This window comes from Cavia porcellus, unplaced genomic scaffold (assembly GCF_034190915.1).
Source record: "Cavia porcellus strain 051 isolate PalLab524CR breed Dunkin Hartley unplaced genomic scaffold, mCavPor4.1 scaffold_1, whole genome shotgun sequence".
In the NCBI taxonomy this organism is placed as follows: Eukaryota; Metazoa; Chordata; class Mammalia; order Rodentia; family Caviidae; genus Cavia; species Cavia porcellus.
The window spans coordinates 87,787,892-87,809,018 of NW_026947484.1; the positions used below are offsets into that span (position 1 = coordinate 87,787,892).

A 21,127-nucleotide genomic window follows, 5' to 3' on the forward strand; every position below is an offset into this window, starting at 1 on the left:
AAAAACTTTATTTAAAAGGATCTGAAAGACTCAAAAAAGACAAGATATCTGTAGTAAACTCTTATACTCAGGTTATTACTTTGGAAGACATTTTTCAGTTTATTATTCTAAAAGACACTCCCTAAAGCCCTGGTTCTCATCTTAATTTTTTCTTCTTTCTTTCCCTCGCCCCTCTCCTACTCCTTTCTCCTTTTACTAATAGTACTTGGGAAATAAGTTAAAATTCCCAGAGAATAGAAACTATTAATGAATAATGCCAGACATCTAACATTCCTGACATGAACAAATATGTCCTAAATTTTTAATTTCTAAATTCAGAGCAAAGTTCAGATACAAGTTCAAAGTTTTGAACTAGCAGCCATAGTGTCTTTATAGATTCCAAGGGTAAGGCTAAGAATTTTTAACTTTTAGATGTGCTATATATCTTTTATTATTCATAAAAGTCGAATCTCATAAATCTGCTGATTTCAGAAAATCTGCAGTTTTTTGAATAGTGACCCTTGTGTTTTGATTTTAACCAAATGGGACCAAACTTATTACTTCTATTCTGAAAGGTCATTTTTCATCAAGATTGTATTAGAAAATAAATCATTTAAAGCCATCATTTGGACGGATCCCTGCATGAATATCTTAACACATAATAAGAGCTGTTCTGCAAAGCAAAGCTTGTTAATTCAAAATGGTCTGAAGCTGCCACCTTCTGGCACTTAGGTATCATTTCTCCACATTTAGTATTCTGCTCAAGTACCACGATTTAACTAGAACAACCCATAGCAATGCCCTCCATGCCAAAGGAGGTCTCAAAGTACAGCAAAGGCAAAAGACCAACACTGTTTATTTGTGTGTGTGTGTGTGTGTGTGTGTGTGTGTGTGTGTGTGTAATATACATAGAATATAACAGCACTATTAGTAGAAAAAAAAGAGAATGCAGTGGTAGAGCTCTGGTAACCGGCAAGTTTCCATTAAAATCAGACAAGCTCTAAGAGCTAGGATGGGTGTTCTCATCTGCTTTAGAAAAGTGAAAGTTTGCATGGGATAGAGATGTTGATGATAGCTATTTTCCAGGGTTTTGCTTCTGCGATAGAATAAACCATCACTTGGTAGTTTATCATTGGTCTGCTTGGAGCCTAGTAAAATTAATTCCTTGGTGAAGAATCATTTTTTAAACATAAAATACTTATCAATATAAACCAAATATTAACAGCTATCTCTACTTACAAATATTGGAAAATAAAAATTCATGTTCTTAAAATATTTATGACTTCATTTATCAATTTTTGTGGCTATCAAAGGTAATCCACAGTCTCTTTGATTATATTGATAATACACGATAGTGTTTTGTTTGGGATCAAACTCAAGATATTTAAGGAGCAAAGCCCAGGGCGCAAGTCAGCAGGTCATCTTTGAGGATACACTGGGTTCCATACATAAGCTATGTCTGAGGAGGTCATTTTCTTTTTGCAACAGTAAAAAGAATAAGTTAAGAACTTTACTGCTTTTCCATTTTCCAGACTTTTTTATATAATGATTTCCTCTAAGTGAAGGGCAGTAAGGTTAAATATTTGGAACGTAAAAAGTAGTTCCAAGAAAAGAGACCAGAAATTTCTTGTATTGCTGCTAGTAATTAAACAGCCCTACAGTGCCTGCTGGAATTATAGAACATAAGCAAAGATTAATGAGGCCTGAAGATGCTGGGTCCCACAGTCTCCAAACAACATGCAAGGTGTCTCACCTCAGCTTTCTCCATATTGCACAGCTACCCATTTTTAAGGCAAGCAAATTGTATGTGTTCCCACTTGGATTCAGAAACACTTTGATAAAACGTATGATGAAGAATGTGGGTGTCATAAAATCATCTTAGACTTTCTTTTCCTGTCTCCCAATCATGATAAGAGGCCTTGTCTTATGCTCTGGACTACAGAATATGAAAAAGTGGACGGTCATTTGTGCTCTGAGTTTTTGTCCTAGTTTGCTTCCTAATCTAGGAGATTATAGATTGGGATTCTATACAAAGTCACATCTACTTGGGTCATCAGTTAAATTAGGAAACACATCACAGCTCCTCATTTCTCTGATAGAGCTAGAATGCTTCTGCTTTGAATTACAGCTAGAATGTGTCTGCTTTAATGTTTCCAATAAATTTGTAAAAGAAACAGAGACTTCAGTTAGAAAGAAGTTTTCTCAAACTGATTCTAGACTCATAGATATTACATCAGCCAAATATGTATTCCAAGGAAACAGAGAATGTTAATTTGGTGAAATTTATATACTTATAGGGTCTTACAAAAACCACATGTGACTACACTGTGACCAAAAGTCTACTGAATTCAAACCATTTAAATGTAAAATTATACACAGATGGTTAGCACTTGACTAACATGGTTTAAAACACTACAGGTTCCAGCCGATGCCAGACAACATTCTATGAACAATTTCGTCTAAGTTCAGTGTGCTTGTGTATCTGCTGCCTGTCAGGAGGACCTTGTGCTCTTGCCATCTGCTATTTTTCATAGGTACTAGGAAACTAGGTCACACATATTTTCTCTCTGTGCTCTCTCTCCTTTGTCTTCTCTGCTGACTCTCCTTTCACCTCTCCCCTCTCCCTATCCTCTCTCCACTCTTCTCCTCTTTTCTTATTCCCTCTCTTCTCTTTCCTCCCTTTGTCCCCTCTTCCTAAAATCAAATAAACATCCAGCTATATGATTGCATGTTTTTTGAAACTTTTAACTCTTGCATGTAATCTACTGATTTAGTGTGCAGTGATACACTTAATGATATACTGTGTACACATTATAGACATTGTGGTATTTTATATCTTATAGCAAGAATATTGCTTTAATCTAAATTACCTCAATTTGAATGGACTGACAGACCAAATTGATTTCTCTATCCCTGCTTTCCTCAGGTCTCATGGTAGGTCTGACAGAATTCCACACCAACTCAACTCCCCATCCTGGTATCCACTTCACTCTGGTCTCCTAAATCCCTGTCATTACTATGAAAGCCTGCCATGAAAACTTCCTGTGACAGAGCTCACAAATGCTAGATTTGAACCTGACAAATAAGGTCGGGGATTTAGCTCAGCAGCCTAAATACCTGCCTGGCAAGTGCAAGGTCATGAGTTTGATCCCCAGTACAAAAAAAAAAAAAAAAAACCTGACAAATACAAGATGAAATGTCACCCAGTCCATGTAAATACATGAATTTCTGTCTGTTTCCCATGATCATGTGGTTCCTGCAGAGGTTAATATGGACACTGTCCTCACCAAGACCAGTGTTCCATTCTGTGCAGGTGGGTGCCCTACTGACTTCAAGGTTGATGCTAATTGCCAGCTTCCCACTGATACCAGGCAGGGACCTGACACAGGTACAGGAAGCTGTGTATATGCTGGGCAACATCACATCCACTCCTGATAGCTGGGCTGAATTGGACCCCAAGTGAGACTCTCTGCATGCTAAGCATGCCTTTTTCACTGGCATGTGTGTGAGCGGACAGAAAGAGTGTGTGCTGAGGTGTGTCAGGAAGTGGCCCCTCTAGAGACTGTATGAGGAGGTTAATATGAAATCTGTTTGGAGAGGGAGAGGCTTAAGAATACTAGAGTTTAAATTTTGCAAAGGTTCTGCCTTTACAAGAATGGTTCTCTGCTTTAAGCATTGAAAAGTTATGATCGAATCCCTTTTATTTGTATGTAGCAGCATATGCTCTCATGCTATTGACTTTTGCTGTAACCCAAGGTGTCTACTTTTGCCATGGGTTTTGAATGAATATTCCCTAATTTTAAAAAAGAATAATATTGTTTTGGAAATACATTATCAAATGTAAAGGAAATATTCTTGAAAGTAATTGTCCTCTCAGTAATGTATTCTTTGAATTACTCTTGGAGGGGGATTCTAATGCTTGTCACTTACAAAATTACAATAATATGTTCAATAAAACATTCCTTTATTATTTGAGCTTGTGAAAATATACAAATAAAACACTTTTGGGCAAGACAGCAGGGGGCCAGGAAGAGAGAAGTCAGGCAACATCTCCCAAGAATCAGCCATACTGGGACTGGGCGGAACCCTCCAAGAAGTCAACTAGCCAGTCCTTCCGGTAAGCCATGCAAACCATGTGGGGTCCAAGAAGAGAAAAATCAGATAGCACCTCCCATAGGCTGAGAATCAAGAACCCCCTCCCTCTTCCACCCCCAACACTGCTGTACTCAACTGGCTGGTTAGGGAGACAGGCTGAGTTGATAGGAACTGAGGCACGAAAATACAACTGAATGCTTATATTGTTTGGTTGACTTTGCAGTCTGGGGCTGGCAGTCTGAGTGTCTATTAGAAGGATAACATTATGCGATACTGACAATATCCTTCTGTCTTGTTTTTGAAATCCAATATTATTCTCAGTTTTTATTTTGTTCTGATTAATTGTTTTGATTTATTCAATGTTCTGTTTTGATTGGTTTTATTCTGTTTTCTTTGGTTTGATTTTGCTATACCTGAAGGAATGGACAACTATTGTGAAGATAACAAGATACACTATGGTAGCTACTGTTTTCCTATTATCCTGCTTCAAAGTTCTGTACCAATTTCACTGCTTCATTTTGATTGGCGTCATTCTGTTTTGTTATGCTAGTTTCATTATCTTTAAAAGAAAAAAGTTACTTTTGTTCTATAGGTCGGCAGCACAGAACCCGCCTACCAAGTCCAAGGTCTTGAATTCAACTCCTGATACCAGAAAAAAAAAAAAAATGTGTGTTCTATATGATAGTCTCAAGAAGATGCTTTAGGAATTTTTTCTTTCCTTTTGGAGAGAAAACAGGAGTGTGTTTCTGTGTGTGTGTGTGTGTGTGTGTGTGTGTGTGTGTGAATTCAGTTTAGTTCAAAATAATTTAATGTGTTTAAATCATATGATGAAGTTTTATAACAGATAATTGAGGGTAATTTTAATCCCTACATTCTTTGTTTCATTCCTTGGATATCATTTAGCATGCCATACATTTTCTCATTTAACTTGTTAAACACGTTTCTTCTATTTTCCTCCTTAGAACTAGACTGTATTTTACATTTAAATGAGTGAAACGTTTCAATTATATTTTAATTGAGTTTAGTTACTCAGAATATGAATAAGACCAGGGAAGATGGACATAAGCTAAGGGCCTCACTTTTTGAGCAGGTTCCTCAGTGGGAAGGAAAGTTTCCAAGCAATGTCACTAATCCTGTGTGTATATTTACTTGTATGTCATACACACTCAGCAATCTGTCAATATATTTTAATAAATTATATAAAGAAATAAGCAATTTAAGAAAATATGAAGTAAAAACTAACTACTTGGTTATTTAAGTGCATCAGCTATTCCAAAGATTGACTCATTAGAGAATTTTTTCTAAGTTTGCCAACATTTTCTGATAAAAACAATTCAAAGTCTGAGTGTAAGAAAGGTTTCTTTCAATATTGGTTTGAGAACGGCCATTACTAGAAAAACTTTGCAGTCTCACTTTTTAAAGAGACATCATTAGATATTCTTATTTAAGATACTTATTTTTTCCAGCAATAAACTTTTTAGGGGCTGGGGATTTAGCTCAGTGGCATAAGCGCCTGCCTTGCAAGCAGGCAGTCGTGAGTTCGATCCCAGGTACCAATAAAAAGGAAAAAGACAAAAAAAAAAAAAGGCATAGCCAAACTTTTCAAAAAATTTGCCAAAGTATGGCTTTTCAGTAGACATCTATCTTAACAAGGATTCGATCATAAACCACTTATAATATTTTTCATTCTGTATTTTGTGTATTTGAAAGAACAAAAAAATTCTTCATATCCTTATATGAATAATAACATTGAGACTATTTTTGTCAGCCTTGTATAGTACAAAAGATTTTTATTAAAATCCTTTTCATACTATAAAGTGTTTTAAGAAGTCAACTATTTACCCACTTATAGATCAATAACTGGTAAACACTTAAATTTCAATGTCTTGCAATTTGATGCAAGTTAAATAAAATTTGATCCAGTACTAATCTGCCTTCCTCCCTCCTGAGTGTAGGCTGTACTCACCTGCACTGTGTAGCTCTGTCACACTGGTCGCGAGAAAAGAGGGACAACCAGCCCAGAAGGCAAACACTAGTAATGAGGAGTTGTTTTTATTTTATATAAGATACAAGTGAACCCCGGGCCTCACAGTCCTTAAATAACCCACTAGAACACTTTGCTCACTTACAAGGATGTCAGATCCTCATAATTAACACAAGTTCTTTCCCATAGTCTACAAATATGAAACTCAACTAATGAAGAAAACATGAATGTGTGATTATTCTTGCTGCAAGTGTCTTCAGATCTGCAGTGTTTTCTACCCAGGACCGGTCCCTCTACTTCTTTACTTTACAGATCTCAAAGGCTTTGTGACAAACACTGTGACCTCTTTTAAATGATGTTACCATTTCCCTTTCAAATAGCCCTGCACATTTTGCTAATTTAAAGCCCTCCAGTACTGTTTGTGTCCCCTAGTTAGGGTTGTGACCTCAGGGTCCTCCCGTGCACTGTGGCCTGTTCACAGGCACATCCCGGAGACAGCCTACAGGTACGATCTGTTAGGGAGCTGGCCCTCTCCTATCATCCCAAGCACTGTTCTTAGATTTAGTCTTGCATTTCAATTATAAGACTATGATATATTTCTTCCATACCAACATTATTATGAGGAATGGGAGGAGTTTCTTTATATTGAAGCTTGTCTAGTAAAAAAAATAGTTCTTAAATATCTTTTAAAATAATATACTTAATTACATTTACAAATAGTCAAAATTCCTTCATTCTCACTTGCTAGGAAAACTCTTTAAATGAACAAAATAAAAATTCGAAATGTGACTTTGAAATTCAAGCCTTTTTCTAGTAATTTTGTTGTTCCTTTTCCATCAAATGGTGTAGAGGTCACATCTGATTGAAAACCCCATTAGAGTGAATATCAGACTCCACAATACAGCAGCAAAGAGATAAAAATGTATAATTCAGCTGACAGCCAAGTTTGGTTATTTGATGCTTGTCGAATCTCAGAAACCTTATCTTTATTTGGAAGACCTACTAAAAGAGCCTTCAATGACTTTCTATCACAACACAAGCATTATTGTGCATTTAATGTGATTTCCTGCTGTCTGGGGAAAAAAATGAAAATGAGTCAAATCAAGATGTGAAATGATGTGAAAGGCATATCAAAAAGTCAATAGCCAGCTTTAAGAGCTGCTTTTATTGTCCAGTTACACTACAAAAGGAAGAGAAAAAACTAAGTACAAGATATAAAACAGACACATCATAGACTTTAAAATGATTACACATTTCAAACAAGGCAGAATAGAATTTCTTAGATTTGGGGGTGGGGAGAAAAATAAATGTATCTAGCTTGAATGTGTTTCACATACACAACAGATTTGTTCTGCTTTACACAGAATGTGAATCAAGACTATGTGATAAATAACTCTTGAATGTATTTCAGGCAAGTATAAGCAAGAATATAAAAAAAATAAAAAATTAGTTTGAGACTATATTGCCAGGCTTCTTGAAAATTATTTTGCACAATACACAATGTATATCAAATCTCACAGCAAAGGGGAAAGGCAGAAATAAAAGTCTTGCACTAATAATCTAGTTTCCTTGCTAAAAGTCTGAAAGTAATGAACCATGATCCTGATTCTTGGAAGCCCCCTATTGTAAGAGTTGTGATCAGCCCAAGTTGTGTGTCATGGTGTCATTAACTGAACCACTTTCATGGTGTGAGTATAATCTGATTTTACCGCAGATGGTTTGTCATGACCATATTGGCCCATGTCTCAAGAATACCAGGACTGGAAGAGTTTCCATACTTGAATAACCGCAATAATGTTTTCTGGAAAGATATATAAAGTTCAAATTAATAAAAATGATGAAGAGTACTTTAATGTGGTATACTTGTTTGTTTTGTGTTGGTACATTGATATTTATGTATCTCACATATTAGATTTATAATACACTAATAAACTAATTTTCTGAAAATTTAAAACAACTTAAGTTCTCCTATGTAATCATCCATATAATCAAATTTTATTTGCTACTTAGTGTGAAACCAAGATAGTGCTAGAAGCTGAAAGACTCAGTGAAGAATGTCTTGTTCCTAATCAAGAGTTTTTATTCTAAAATTAGACACTGACGAGTAATCATATAATTCAGAAAGTGTTCGAATGTGTGTAATAAAAGACCACTAGGGAAATTCTTTTTAATTATTCAGTTTAAAATCTGAGACTTGTCAGTGCAGGTATTCTGGTCAAAGTGGTTCTTAACAGACTTTTTTTAAAGAAATGGAGGAGCAGATGAAAGGAAGCAGAGGGTTCCAGGTGAACAAATTGTTCCCGTGCCCCAAGCTTGACCCCTGGATGTTCAGGCACACAAGAACTATTTCCACATGACTAGAGTATGGATATTGAGAGATGACTATGGCAGAAGTAAGGTATGGTGAGGTTCGAACTGGCCTTAAACTGATGTTGTTACACAGTCTGAACTTCATGTTGAGAGAAAAAACAATCGGCTTGACAACTCTCAATGATAAGCATTGTTGTGTGTGTTACAAAAGGAGAAACTGATATTCAAAGATGTCGGGGTAATTTAGTACATAAGTCAGGAGTCTGGCAGAAAATACATGATGCACTTGATCTAGGTAACTAAGAACAGTCAAAAATAAGGAACCAGTCAAATGAACGGGAGTTCAGCTAGGGGCACACAAAGAAGGTGGACCTCTAAGTAGGAAAACTTATTTTCGCTAGGCATAAAGACCATGAGGAGAGAATAATTATCATAATGCAAAAGCAAATCATGTGTGGAGATATTGACAGTTCTAAAGGAAAACCACCATACCCACTGCGCCCAGCAAGAAGAGCACAAGGGAATTCAGAACCATGATCCCACCATGGGTCACTTGCACCCACCTGGAAGTGCAGGGAATGTTGGGATACTGTCCAGCATGACCCTGGAAGGCAGACAAAGCTGGAGAAATAATCCAATGAGACAATGTGTGACAAGCAGGAAATGAATGCAGAGCTCAAACTTAAGTGTCCCTATTCCTCACATCATTAGGTACAGTGAAAAATATTAAAATAAATTATTATGAACAAGAAGAAGGTATATTTATAGGCTGGTATCCTTTCCATGTAAATTATAAAGTTCATTAATAAGATATTCTGAGTGGAATTATTATTTTTTTTTGTCTTTTTCTTTTTATCGATACCAGGGATCAAACTCATAACTGCACACTTGAAGGAAGGCGTTTATGCCACTGAGCTAAATCCCCAGCCCCTGAAATTATTTTTTTTTAAAGGCACTCCTGTATATTTAAGAACAATGCCACAAAATTTGGGCAGTATTTGTGCTTTTATGTCCTCAGATGTATGCAATGATCTCAGAGCTGTAGGCAATTATTGAAAGGAATAAAAATTGCATTTATATTATATGGAAATAGCTATTAGAGGAAATTGAACTTCATAATAGAATTTCTAAGATAATTAGAACTTGTGGAATTTCAAATTTACTTACTTTACTAGCAAACAATTTAACCATGTGAAATGTCTTCTGGAATGAAGAAACTTTGATTTTTCATTCTTTCTTTTTTCCTTTAAGATATTGAAGTAACATTTTCTAGTTTTAATGCATTATTATATATTATAATAAGTGTTAGATACAATTAAATATTTAATTTTATGTGACTATGGATAAATTTAAGCAAAGTTTAAACTACATACTTTATTTTCAAAGTAGTAATTAATTCAATACAATATATGATAATAAAATTGCACAAGACTCTAGATCATAATCAATTCTTTTAATAATAAAAATGAGTCATTCTCCATGAAGTACCATATACAAAGCTTTTAGAAAGATAACAAAATTGACATACAGAAGAATGCACAGAAGCACTTGGCTCAGTCACCACAGACAGTTACAATATTTTATTCTATGAAGCCATAAACTAAGTAGTTAACATGTTCAGTCCTCCGAAGTTTCCTAAGCCTTGATTTCTTCTTTTAGAAATCGAAAGAGTTAAATTAGATGACCACCGGGCTTCTCTCCATTCCTAAATGCATTTTACCTGTGTAATTAAAACAGCCATGTCTGCAACTAGATACAGTGTACCAACAAAAATTCCTGGATTCCCCCACTTTGATTCTCTTAACAGAGCATTAAACTATAAGTACAAGTCTACTTATGCATGAAATCAGGACATTATTAAAGTTTCACAGAATTGTTGGAAGAATTAAATTTGTAAAATATGTGTGATTAACAGTTATATATAAGAAAATTAATAAATATCATCTTTAAAAATCTGAAATATTTTTCAGTAAATTTTCCGTATCCTATTTATGTAGTGCCTTGCTGAGTTTTATCTCTGTTGTTAGTGGTCCCTCAGAGATCTTGTTTACCGAACAAATTAGATGTGTTTTATGGTTTCCTTATGTCTGATCAGTGAGCGCTATCATGCTCACTAGAGCAGAAAGGAGAAGGGCAATCTAACAGAAACTGCTCACAGCCTCTGGAGCTGCCCCACCCCTCATTCAGACCTGTCACAAAGATGGAAAAAATTAGCTTTGCTAGGCGGCAGTATCATAGCCAGTGAAGTTTATCTGAGGCGTGATTATTGCTAATCAAAATGGAAAAAACTTACAAATTGGAAAAGTTCAAGAAAACTTGTCAGACTCTCCCAGGAGTGGAAATGTGGTTGTATTTGAGGTGAATTATTGAAGACGGAGGCCCACTAAAGGAAGAGAGACAGTTAATATTGAGAAACATTCCCCAGGGAAAAATATTTGGAATTACAATTTTTTCTATGACGTATAGAAGGATCCTCTTCCATGCAAATTTTACTACACAAAAGTTGCGCAAACGCCTGAGTGCTGCTCTGATTGGAGAAAGGGGTGTTCACCTCAGGGGGCCCGAATTCCTGCTGGTGGGCTAAGTGAAAGCAGGACCAGGTGTTCCTCTGTGGTCCTCTGGGACTCCCTCCTCTACTTCTACCCCTGCCCAAAAAGGAACAAAAGCAACAACAACAGAAATACCTCTGGCAACTCTTTAAAAACTGCAGTTAACCTAAGGGTAAGTTCTCTGAAAAGGAAGTGAGTGGAGATGATACTTCTGGAGACTCCCCATCCTGAGACTCCAAACCTAACTCTCCAGGACTAGGCATTAGGCTTGATAGCCCTTTGGGAGGACAATCGTAAGTCACCAATCTCTAAGAAAAATATGAACTCTCAGAGGAAAAGTGACAAAACATCAAACATCATCCAAGCACAAATATTCCAAACAAATCATACCAAGAATCATATAAACAACAAAACCAAATACAAATTCCAAATAGAATAAAAGTGAAAATTAACATAATACTCTCAAACAAAATTTATGATCAAAGACTTATTAGAAGAAAATGAGAACTATGAGATATAGAAACTATTATTTTTATAAGGCACCAAAACAAAAAATTGAATAACAAAAATAGCACAGAGAACACATCAATAAACTGGGAGGAACAGATAGAGAAATTTCCTAGAAAGTAACAAGAAAGATAAAAAAAGTCTGTAAGGACAAGTTAGGACACAGACACATGGGCAGGGAGAAATACAAGTGTCAAATATTTATAGAAGCGATCATTAAAAAAAAGAAATTTAAATAATGAAGAAGAAGCATCTGAAAAATATATCAGAAATTCTCACAATTAAGAAAAATTGAAAGGTAACATCAACAGAGAGATAGAAAGTCTGGCTGTTTACAAATTGCCAGAGGAATGAAATAAGAAGAAAGAAACCTAAACAAAGTAGTGAAAATTTGAGACTTTCAAAATAAAGAAAACTTAAAAATACTTTAAGAAACAAGGAAAAAATAAGAATAAATTTCAGAGTGTGGTTAACAACATGTATTGTAAGAAAAAAATAAATATATTTCAATCACTGAAACAAAATAACAATAGACTCAGAATTTTATGTCTAAATAAACAAGCATTTAAATGAAATATAAAGAATTTAGATGAAAATTAAGATATCCTCATTAATAACAAATTCCAGAGTGCTCACACAGGAAGGGCACCGTCATCTTAAAATATTTTAGCAAAAAAAAAATTCAAAAAGCATGTTAGAAACACAGAAAAGTAAATGACACAAAAAAATGAAACTGGTTCTTCCTCTGGATCCCCAGTTTACGACAGCTCCCTCAGACCCTCAGCATTCAATCATTCCCAGACTTTACGCAGAATTCTGCTAATATTTCTCAGTGGCATGCAATGGGAGCCAACTCAGGAGAGGCATACTCAGAAAATTTAGTGACAAGTGTCTGTTACAAGTGTTAAGTGCAGCAGCAATACACTTAACACATAAATTCCATCTTACATGTTTTGCAGCAAATACAATCAGTGAAGTATATTTGTAGCTGAGTGATGGACACATAGCAGCTATTTAAAAGTATAGAATTTTTTCTTCCTGTATGTTTTTCAGTGACATAAGCTTAAGCAAAAAAGAGGCTGAAGTCAAAAGAGCTACTGAATCAGCCCAGCTTCTGTAAATTTGTAAATGTATTGTGTTAATTTTTATCACAAATAATAGTGAAATACCTCTCCTGACTCTAAACTGAAGCTCTGCTCCAACATCACTGTAGGCTTTCTCCCTCCTCTCTGATATCAGGCACAAAAGTTCGAACACCTAAAACTTTCCAGGTCATTTAGCATCTGATTTCAAAGTATATATCCTAAAACCTGAAAGAAGCACTTCTGCTTCTGCTGCTTCTGCTTCTGCTTCTTTTAATATAATTTAGCTTTTTTTGGTGTTGGTACTGGGGATCGAGCTCGTGACCATGTGCGTGCCAGGCAGACACTTACGCCACTGAGCTAAATCCCTAGCAGAAGATGCACTTCTAGGATTCAAAAAAAACTCTTCACTAAACGTGAAAAGCATTCATTTGTATATACATATAAATCCTGCATATGTATGAAAAAATACATTCATATGCATATGCACATTTATACTCTATTTATATTGATATGATAACGTGATAATCACAGACACTTACTGAATAATTAAGAATTTAAAATTAATTTTGTTTTAACTATTGTGGTGGAAAACATCTAGTTTCTACTTTTCTTGGTCAATATTTTTTTGTTCATTTAAACAAAACATTGTTTTGTCCAAAAAGTATTCCTACTAATTGTTTGGAGATAAATATGTTTCACCTTTAAAAGAGTATATGTATGTGTTTTGATTTTGAATTAATTTTAAAATTACATTTACATTTTAAAATTATCATGTTTTCCAACAAGAGCACAGAAGTTAATGATAAGAAATCATGAAATAAATATGAGATAATAGAAAAATGCAAATCATTGTAAAATGTCTTACACTGTTTGAAGAATGGTAATAAAAAATTCAAAAAGTGTATAAAAATGTGACTGACACTGTTCTCCAACTTCCTTGTTTTACACTTCTAGAAATCCACCCAAAATAAAGGGTACACATTCTTTCTAAACATTATTATAATCTAAGGAACTCAAATATATTCCAAGTAATAAGTTATACCGAAACAAATTTTACAAGGCTGAATTTGACTTGAGTTTGACTTATGATAATAAGGACAGAGAAGAAAATATCTGGATTGAAATGAAATGAAATAAATTAAAAATGTAGCTTTAAAAAGTAACCCAAGAAGAAAAAGAAGATCTGGAGTATTGTGACTTTAAAAGAATGTGGATTTATAATCAAAAATCTCCACCAAAAATGCCAGTACTTGCAATGTTTTACTGGTAAATGTTAACAAACACTGAAGGAAGAATTAATACCAATATCTCAGAAATGCTGCCAGACTTGTGAAAGTAAGAAAATATTTTGCAGTACGTTTAACAAAGCTAGTATAGTATTGACACAAACATTTGATAATGATATTATAATGAAGTAAAATATAATGAAGTAAAATTCTTGAGGTTGATGCAAAAAAATTTTACATTGAGAAGTTTAGCAATATACAACATATATGATACATAATGAGTTTGTTCTATAAAAGGAAAGTTGTTTTAGAATTAAAAATAAACAAATATAACTTACCACATTATCTGAATGCAAGTGAAAAAATATATAATCTTAAGACTCATAACATCCTGTCTTTATTTATGGTCTGTAAAATGCTATAGAAAATTAGTAAATTCTCTTAGCTGGAGAATTCCCTGCAAGGATCCTCTTGTCACTAAAAATCTATAAGCAATATTCTGGTTATTGTGTAATACTCAATGCCTTTCCCTTGCATTTAAGAACAAAACAAAGACAATTACTAGTATCACATCTAGTCAAGATGATATTGGAGAACTTTTCTGTGCATTTAGCCTAGAGAAGAAAATAAAACTAAGCAGATTCAAAAGAACAGAAATTAACTTTATATATGAAAACTTGATCATGAAAATTGTTTTTAAACTAACTAAAATTTGTATTATTATAATGAATAAATGTATCACGTTAACTGAATTCCACATTAGTGGATGTAAACAAACCGAAATTTTGTGTACTACAGAGCAAGAACATTTAAAACAATTTTAAATACCATTTAAAATTCCATGTTATTATATGATATCTATGTCTAAATATAGTACAAGATGTCAATTGATGAATAAACACAAATATACTTAAGGAAAAGATCCAAATAAATAGAAGATGCAGAAAAAGTGAAAAATGCTACACGTTCCTGGTGAGATTTTAAATTTGTACAGTTTCTCAGGAAAACAGACTGGCAATCACCAGTAACACTCATACACACATCATCTATAATGTGGCCAGGGATACAGCTCATCAGGATATGATGTGTGTACTTTGAAGTATGCAACATAGAGAAATGTTTATTTTTATGACAAATGTGATATATATATATATACATATATATATATATATATAGTTTGTTCATAGTAGTATACTTTAATAGCCCAAATCTGAAACAACACAAATAGTCATTAAATGTGGAATAGCTAATAAGTTGTGGTATCCAGTGATATATAAATAAATCTAATACATAATCATTTTCCTCCTGAGTGTAAAGTTGACTTTATAATTTAAAGAATCAATCGTTGATTTAGTAAATGTAGGAGTTACGTACCAACAACAAAGAATAAAACTTCTGATGCATACAACAGCATGAATGACTCTCGCAGATACGTTAAGCAAAAGAGTTCAGAATACTCTCACTGTGGAGAAAAAAACATTTTAACAGGAAGAAGAATTATGCCACTCTGGTAGCCCTGGAAATGCTCCCTGCATTGCTTTTCCAGATGTTACATGAGTAAATACCTATGGAAAAATCATCATTTTATTCTTAAAATTTAAGCACTTTCATGTTTCAAAATTATATTTCCAATTTTTAAAAAACCAGAAGACAGGATGGTAGACATAAGCAATTTTTCCATTTGAGTAGACTGTTTCACACTGCTTAACCTCATCGAATGTTCATCTGATATTGCTAATAATACTTTATATATATATATTCCTTCTATTCTTGACTATTGGCTGCATGAGGAAAAAGTCTCAGGTCCTGAGATGCTTTGTCCTCATATCCTCATATCCATATTCTATTTTATGAACAAACATAAATACACAAACACAGAAGGTGAGTGTGAGGAATAAACTTTACAACACAACACATGAATTCAGAAGAAATATTTTGTTTCCCTTTCCACCAATGCAGGTTAACTTTGTACTTAAGATGCAGGATTTATACAAAATCATTCCTCTCATTCTATAGCAAAAGCCCCTCTGTGACATACACTGCATTTTGTATTTTTTTCTCCATAGTGTAGATTCCTTTGCAGTATGATTCAAAGGATACAAGAAAACTACTGTGATCAAATAACACATTTTTGAACAATGTTGAGCTTCTATTAAAGGTGAGCAATATAATACCTGAGATTAACATTTGATTTTTCACTTTATTTTGAAATAAACATGATTAAAACAATAGATAAAATGTATAATGTAAAATATTTTCAAAGAGTGTAAGAACGATGGAAATCTGATTCAGCTGGCCAATGGAACAGTTTGAAATGAATTTGTGGGGGACCACTGCTCTCAAGCCAGTGCCAGGCGTGTATCTGTTGCTATGACATTACTACCAGGCGAGGTAGCATCAATCATGTCTTATTTGCTTATATCCGAGACTAATAAATGCTGCATCTAAGAGTTAAACAATTAACATTAAAAGCAGTTGAAACAGAGGAGTAAGAAAGGCTCTGCATTTGCCAATCAGAAGCAAAAGGCATAATTCCAACATGATCCTTCAATCATAATCATTGAAACAGAAACAAAATTACCAGCATTGATTTGTGATTAAACTGCTGCTCACATGAGCAATGATATGAAATATATTTCTTGGATGAGTAGCAATAAGCATATATTCATTTTATGATATGAAACTGTTTTCCTCGAGAGTGACTGGAGAGGACAGGTAATCAAATGTAAACTTCAATGGCTGATGCAGGATTTGAGAGTCTTAGAATTATGTTACAGAAGAATGGATATTTCCCAAGGCTTTATCCACATGAAAACATCGCACTGTGTTATTAGGTCACATTTTAAAAGTATTCAATGACCCGCTCCTTTAATAAATAATCAATTAAAAAGGAGAATATGAAAGATATTTACAAGGAGTTTATAACAATCAGAATAACTTGCCTAAATTATCCATATAATTCCTCTCTAGTTTATATTGACTAAATTATGTGTGTGTTCAAGTCAAAGACAATGCATAAAAGTAGTTTATCTGTTTTGACATCTCTATATTCTTCCTTCTATTAAAATCTCTTATGTGTAAATATTTTATTTATTTTGAAAACAAACTTACCTAAAAATAGGCTGGAAATATTGCCACTATCCAATATTGCTAATATCCAATAATGACAATGGTAATGTATTTCCACAAGACAACGCTAAGTACTAGATTCTTTAAAATAAATTTTTACACTGACAAGCATATCTGTGCTTTTTCACTTGCCATGTTGAGAATATCCTACCTATGGGAGAATCTGTGGAGATTCAATGGAGCAAATATCTTCAGAGCATTTTCAAAGGGTATAGCCTCTCTAGCCAGCTAAATTCAAAGGCGGAAGGACTAGGAACCTTCTCAGCAGATGGGATGGCATAATGTGGCTGGGTTTGGGGACTTGCATGAATATGAATTACAAATAGAACAGATAACATGGTGTTCAAAAGCTGTTAGGAATGTTGAATGTCAAAGTCATTTAGCTGACATTTGGAGGGACATAATTACCTTAAGAACATGGAAATGGGTTGGTCTAAATTGCATGGGCAGAGAATCACAAGACACACAATGGCATTGCTTTGGCAATAACTGTGACAAGTGGGCATGGCCAAGTAAGCCAAGAATGGCACACATTAATGCAGTGACATTTTTTCAATGTGTGTTGCCCTTTTAGAAATATGCATATGAAGCCTAAATAACCTCTGACCCATTATAAAATAACAGGAGAGAAATGTTTTCTAAAAACCATACCATAAGTCCTATCATTGGCAGGCTAAAGAAAAGAGAGTTCATTCACATTTCATGCATAGAGCTCTATATTTCAAACATGTAAACTGCATTCGACAATTTTAGACCACAAAATTTCATTATTTATAGCTTTGTTTGTAATTTATTAAATGATTCCTGGAATACTTGCTTTGAAAATGATAATACCACCTGATACTAGCACATGATAATTTTGACTGAAGCTCCTATATTTGCATAAATTATTAACTAAAATTATGTATGCAATTGTAAATAAGTAGTTCCCACTAGTTTCTCATTTTTTAAAGTGTATAAATATGTTCTGAATATGAGACATCATGAGATACTTAGGAAGTGAACTAGACAAGTATACTGCAAGTATACTAGATAGTACAAAATGCACTACTCACAATACTAGGTCAAATTATACTTCCCTGAAAAAGATAACTTACAGTACATGGCAGAGACCTAAAAACAGCATATTTTACTCTCTAATTTTTGTCTTTGATGTTAGGCCTTTGCTACCAAGGATAATATTGAAAGACACAGCAAGAAAGTAATGCTTCATTAAGATTTCATCAGATAATCGCATATCATTTCTGAAATATTGATTATAATTCAACACTAGTGATTCAATAAACACTTTAATATCTACACACTAAAAGGAAATTTTCAAACCCTAATTAATATTTTATTTTCAAAAGTGAATGACATACTTGATTTCTTTGCTAGATCAATATCACAGGCTGTAAACACCTGAATCCACAGCAGGCAGACTTCAATTTCCAGTTCTCTTTACTTTACTCTGATGCCTGCCCTGATGAACCCAGGACTCAGTCGCCATCATTTTCTCCTATTTTTGGTAGCACCTGTGGCCTACTCCATGGCATTTAACACATTTTCTCCTGTACTATTTGCTCTTCTCCATATGCATCAATCATTCCTTCTTAGTGGAAATATATAATGTATGAAAACATGAATACATTCAGGATGTGATAGGTACAGATAGGATTCATTGAGACATTAAAATGCCACTGATTGCTGCTTGGAAATGAAAACACCAAGATTCAATTTCCTCTTCATGTTAGGACTAGGCTGAAATCTGGAACAGGAAGAAATCACATGCACTCCATTCTATAAAGGAGATCACAGGCTGTGGCAAAGCCTGAGATGTAAAAGATGCAAGGATAATTAGAAAGGACAGGTGCTGCCAGAAACAAATAACAGAAATGACTGCAATGGAAAAATATCATTTTAGACAGTAATATGAAAGATCAAAAAATTTTCTGCTCATGAAAAGAATAAAACAACTCATCAAAGGGATACTTATTCACTAATGAGAAAATAGTCCAAGGTCAAGTTTCAAGATTCTCTTAAGATAATGCAAAGAAAAATTGAGATAACATTTGAAAAAACAATGAAAATAAAACCAGATTCAGGTTATCTCTAATTGAATCTGAGTTGAACAAAATACTGATATCAGTTTGAGATAGTTCTAAGGTGTTCTGACCTAAAAAACTAGATTAATTGTGAGATATAATTGTTAGAATCAAAAATAGTTCATTCAGTGAATGAGTGTTCAGAATATACTCTGAGTCTCAAAATATTCATGTGACTGACAGAGAAATATCAGGAAGAGACAGGCCTGTCCTCATATCAATGATGGTATTTTACTTTCAACAAACAAAGGAGAAGTGTGTTTGTCGGTGTAAATTTAAAATTCCAAGTGATTATAGTTACATTTGCCTCATAATAATAGTCATGATATTGCAGAAAAGTTAGAAATCAAGTGTTAAAAACTGTAAAATTATCACTTTAATAGTTAAGATTTCATTTCAATCCAAATAATTTTGAAATATGAAATCTGATTGTATATAAAATTTACATGACATTTTATGTAATTCAATGCTTTAGTTTTTGTCTCATAAATTTTTTTTGTCTTTTTTCCTTTTTATCGGTACCAGGGATCGATGTCTCATAAATCTTGATAAACATGATTGTTTATGTTTTCACCTGTGCTCATGACACCATTTTAAAACTTCAGGAAACAAAGGATTAGACACACGAGGTCACTTGTCCTCAAGGAAATTATATTGGCTCATAGGACTTTTCCACAGTTGATTCATTAATTCACTGCTCTTTATGACAAACTAATGACTTATCATGAGCATAAAGAAGTGAGACGAAAGTCTTATGTATCATCAAACACTCATTTTTGCCCAATGATAGTATCCTGGAAATAAGTAATAGGGATGAACAATTTGATATGTTGCTATGTTCTGCAGAATTATTCTAAAGAAGAATTTTATAAATATTCACATGCTCACCTGCTGTGTAAGACTGTTCACATCATTACTCACTCATCAAAAATAATAAGGTATATGAAAATATTTGGTAGAATAATGAAATTATGACTTGTGTTCAGGAAAGATAGCAAAGAACTGAGGCTAGAATTATCCTAATTGTTCATACAACTGTATAAGAAGTCTTAGATATTGTACATCAGACTGCCCAAATTTCTCATCAAATTCAGACAAGCACACTTGGATGCCAAATAATCACAACTGGAAATTCAAGAATTACTGTTATTTAAAAATATGTGAACTCTTAATTTTCACTTTTCACAGAGTTTTGTCTTAGATCCCCAACCACAAATTCAGATATGTATTTTTATAAAAATTTTATTCACAGTAGGCCAAAATATTTCTCTTTACCATACAGCTCGTTAGGCGTCAAAAGAACAATTATCACTAAACAGATTCTAATCCTTCATTTCCTTAACAATGTACTTGCTTTTTTTTTCCTTTTGTTATTTTTTTGTCATTGCACCCAACAGTGCATCACTTCCTGCCTTAAACTGTATGAAACAAATTTGCTTTTCAGTTCTAACAATAATAGTTTTACCATATACCTCTTAAATAACATGTAATTTTTATATCTCACAGTTATTCTCTACCATTATTCTCCAGAAGTTAACTGCTGTGAATACATGATTAATAAGCTAATATGAATGAGAAGTGTCATTTTTGTGGGTGGCAAGTTCACTGTAAAACCAATATTTTGTTTCTCCAACTGTTTGCACTTATTGCGAGGTGCATCTTTCTTCGCGATGACTCGTAGGTCCTGTAATTATTCATGGTTTGAGTGCATGCACATCTGACTGTAGCATGAAAAACTTAATTAGAGGCATGATGCTGTTGAATTTATGAGAACATATTTTCAAAGTTCAAGCTGGTGTCAAAAAGTTGCAAAGATAAGACAATATTGCCTTGTCTGGCTTGCAGACCACGGGTTGCTTGGACAAATCATGAGTACACGACTGACGTCATTTGGCTCAATGAACAATGCAAAGTTGTTAAACCTCCATGAGAACTGCATCTATGGAATTCACTTAGTTTCTTCTTTTTGTAACGTTTCCTTGGAACGTTCTTCCATTTTAACAAGGAGAATAGCTTTATTATTCTTACATTGGAATTTCTCTCTTGATTGATGTAATTAATTCCTTTCGTGTCTTTTACATCTCAATGTCCTCATCTGCAAATGGTTCAGCTGAATCAAATGATCTCTGAGAATTAATTTCTGTATAATATACTGTGATTTGTAGCTACCAAATAATGT

At 33.9% G+C, this 21,127-nt stretch overlaps 2 pseudogenes; one reads left to right on the top strand and one right to left on the bottom strand.

Moving 5' to 3' along the window:
• The window catches only part of LOC100728715 (protein DEK-like), a 58,857-nt pseudogene that overhangs the window by 30,277 nt on the left and 7,453 nt on the right, over positions 1-21,127 (bottom strand).
• LOC111757506 (U4 spliceosomal RNA) lies at positions 10,581-10,705 on the top strand (annotated as a pseudogene).